Here is a 3967-nt window from a genome sequence, read left to right on the forward strand (position 1 = left end):
TGGCAGGCTTGAGCACGGCCTGAAGTAATTGAACACAGGCGTGTGCCACGGGCGTGTCCCTGCCGAGCCCAAGTTGAGTCCAATTCGAAAAAGGCTAATTTTGAGGGCTTTTAGGCATTCCAAAGCCTGTAAATACACCCTAGAAGAAGGAAGAAAAGGGAGATGGAGAATGGGGAGTAACAAATTACTCCAAGGAAGCCGATTGATCCATCTCAGAAGGTGGATTCATCATCAAGACTGAAGATCTCTTCTCAATTTCCCTTCAGGAGTTTTGGGTTTTCTTTATGTTTTGTATTCTTTATTCTTCTGAGATGTTTTCTTATTTACTTATGAACTAAAACCCCTAAATACCTAAGGGGAATGAAACCTAAGACGAATCTTGTAATTATTTTCTGAACCGTATGGTAAATATTTAACTTGTTCTTAATTATGTGTTCTTAATTCTTGTTTTGATATCCCAAGATACTGATTCAAGACATGCTCTTATTTAAAGGAGAAATGGACCCTGTCTAAGAGTACATTTGTCATAATTAAGTGGAGTTGATTGCGCGCCTAGACATAGGGTGACAAGATTTTGCAGGATTAGGGTGAAACCTAATAAGGGGATCCATAGATCGAGTTAATGCAACCCTAGAGTGTTAATTAGAGAAAAGTCTCGGTTATTCAATCTAGGGATTAGACGTTATTAGTCTTGAATAGGGATAATAACATAACTTAGGGATCTCTACAAAACAAGTTGAATGAATAAATCGTCCGATTCGGAGCCAGAATAACAAGTAAAGTCTAGGTGGATTTTTCCTTAGGTATTGTCTTAAGTCAATCAACTTTTCCCAAGAGAAATTCCCCAATTCTTTTCTCTGTGTGTTCTTAGTTTAGATAATTAATTAATTAAAACAAAACCTCTTTATTCTTAAGCTAGATAATAAAAAGACAGTCATTACTAGTACTTTTAGTTCCTTTGGGTTTGACAATCTGGTCTTGCTAAAACTATACTACTGTTCGATAGGTACACTTGCCTACATCGTGATATTAGTTAGTTCAAGAACAAGTAATTATAAATATTTAAAACCTATCACGAAACCTCTCGATCAAGTTTTTGGCGCCGTTGCCAGGGAACTAAGATATTAGGAACACTCAATTTTTATTACTTTAGCCATTTATTTTTCTTGCAATTTAATTTAATTTTTTTATTATTATTATTATTTATTAACTTACTTTTTCTTTCTCTTGGCAGGTTTTTATAGTTTATGACTAGAAGAAACCCATCGGGACCATTACTTTTTTACGAAGAAATCGATCGTACAGTTTGTAGAAACCAAAGAGAAATAAGGCACAACTTAAGATACACGGAGAACGAGCAAGAAGACAATACTCAACCCCCGACTGAAGAGATGGCTGAAAAGCAAGGCAATCAGGTACCTCCTGCAATTGCGGTTAATCAAAATCCTACTCCACGCACTATGTATGATTATGCTAAACCTTCTTTAACAGGAACTGAATCTAGCATAGTTAGACCTGCTGTAGCTGCAAATACTTTTGAATTAAAACCTAACACTATTAAAATGATATAGCAATTTGTTCAGTTTGATGGTTTGCAGGATGAGGATCCCAACGCTCATTTAGCCAACTTCTTAGAACTATGCGATACATTTAAAATTAATGGCGTTTTTGATGATGCCATACATCTTCGGTTGTTTCCGTTTTCATTGAGGAACAAAGCTAAATAGTGGTTGAACTCGTTACCACGAGGGTCAATTATTACTTGGGAACAAATGACCGAAAAATTTTTACTAATATATTTTCTGCCGGCTAAAACGGCTAAATTATGTAATGATATCTTTTCTTTTGTGCTGATGGATTTAGAAACACTCTACGATGCATGAGAGAGATACAAGGACCTTTTGAGAAGATGCCCTCACCATGGGTTACCGCTTTGGCTCCAAGTACAAACATTTCACAATGGTCTGAATCCTTCCACTCGGTAAATGGTTGACGCAGCGGCAAGCGAAACCATCAACAATAAAACACCAGAAGATGCCTATAAGTTTATAGAAGAGATGTCACTGAATAACTATTAGTGGCAAGTCATGAGGAACAAAGCCAACGAAGACAGCTGGTGTTTATAATGACAATTCGGTCACCATGCTGTCAAATCAGGTAGAACTCTTAAATAAAAAGATTGATGGTTTTCTTAGTTCTTCACAGGTTCACCCAGTAATGCAATGCGAAGCAAGTAGCGGTGGAACAAACTATTCGGAATACCAACCTTATGGCCACAACATGGATAACAAGCAATTAAACTACATGAGTAATAATCCTTGACCTCAAAACAATCCATATAGTAACACTTATAATGTAGGTTGGAGGAACCACCCCAATTTTTCGTGGGGCGGTCAAGGAAATCAAAGACCACAACATCCTCTGGGCTACTAACAACCACCCTACCTATAGGAAAAGAAGCCAAACCTTGAAGAGATGCACTCAAAGTTTATATCAATGCCAGAAACCCATTTTCAGAACACCGAGACAGCACTTAGAAATTAACAAGCGTCAATCCAAAGCCTCGAAACTCAGATAGGCCAGCTTTCCAAACTAATCTCCGAACCTAACCCAAGGGAACAACTCAACGTAATTAACATTCAAGATGAAGGAGCCGTTGAGCCTGAACCAGAACTGAGGAAAGAAACTGTGGTAAGCAAAGGTCAAGGTGAGGTAGATCAAAATACAAACAAACCAGTGACTGTCGAATATAAACCTCGTGTGCCATACCCTAACGCGACAAGGAAAGACCGCTCAGATGAACAATTTGGTAAATTCCTTAAAATCTTAAAAAAATTACATATTAACTTACCGTTTATTGAAGCTCTATCGCAGATGCTAAACGCAATGAAATTTTTAAAAGAGCTTTTAGCAAATAAGCGAAAGTTGGATGACGCGTCGCATGTGGAGCTAAACGTAGTTTGGCCAGCCATTATCCAAAATAAACTACCCAACAAACTAAAAGACCCAGGGAGCTTTACTATTCCTTGCTTAATTGGTAGTTTAGATGTTAATCATGCATTAGCTGATCTAGGGGCTAGTATCAACGTCATGCCTTACAAAATGTTTAAGCAACTAGCAGATAAAACTATAAGATTCCCTAGAGGTATTATTGAAGATGTGCTAGTTAAAATCGATAAATTTATATTTCCCGTTGACTTTATTGTTCTAGACATAGAAGAGGATAGCAACACTCCCTTAATTCTAGGAAGGCCCTTTTTAGCAACTGCTAAAACCATCATTGATGTTGGCACAGGTGAACTCACACTCCAAGTGGGAGACAAAACAATCACCCTTCAAGCTCACAATTCTAGCAACACATCAGGAATTGAAGGTGATCATTTAAACCATTCTACTAAAATTAACAATATGATGCAACCTATTTTACAGAAAATGATTCTGAAGGAAGCACACAAGTCGTTCTCAAGCACCAGTAGAGGACTTGTTCATGAAGATCGAACATTACAAATCGAAGAACTCGATGAATGGTGGACGCACAAACCAAGAACACCTGACAAACCGAAACTACACCAAAACGAGCCCGATACCTCTCTAAATCAACTTAAGGTTGGTGATAAGGTCTTATTAGATGCCGCAAATCCCCACATTGTCACTACCACACCGAATGAGGAAATTCCTCTTACAGTACTCGGTATTTTTCCATTCGGTACGGTGGAGGTAAGTCATCCCAAGTTCGACACTTTTAAGGTAAACAACACCCGATTAAAACCTTATTTTGATGAGATTGATAGCAGGAATGAGGAGTATAAACTTCTCAAACCAAGATGACCATTCACTGGAGAGGTAAGTCGAGCTTAGACTATAAATAAGGACTTCTCGGGAGGCAACTCGAGCACTAACAATATTAATTTCTTTAAATTTTGGTATTTAACTCCTAACTTTTAATAGAAATCTTGAATACAGGTGT

General features: G+C 37.7%; 1 non-coding gene across 1 annotated transcript; it reads right to left on the reverse strand.

The window, feature by feature from the left end:
• Positions 1-1820: 1820 nt before the first annotated feature.
• LOC128291979 (small nucleolar RNA R71) lies at positions 1821-1927 on the reverse strand. The gene has a single exon (XR_008281963.1). It is a non-coding gene; the product is annotated as a small nucleolar RNA R71 (small nucleolar RNA).
• Positions 1928-3967: the final 2040 nt, after the last annotated feature.

This window comes from Gossypium arboreum, chromosome 4 (assembly GCF_025698485.1).
Source record: "Gossypium arboreum isolate Shixiya-1 chromosome 4, ASM2569848v2, whole genome shotgun sequence".
NCBI classification, from domain to species: Eukaryota; Viridiplantae; Streptophyta; class Magnoliopsida; order Malvales; family Malvaceae; genus Gossypium; species Gossypium arboreum.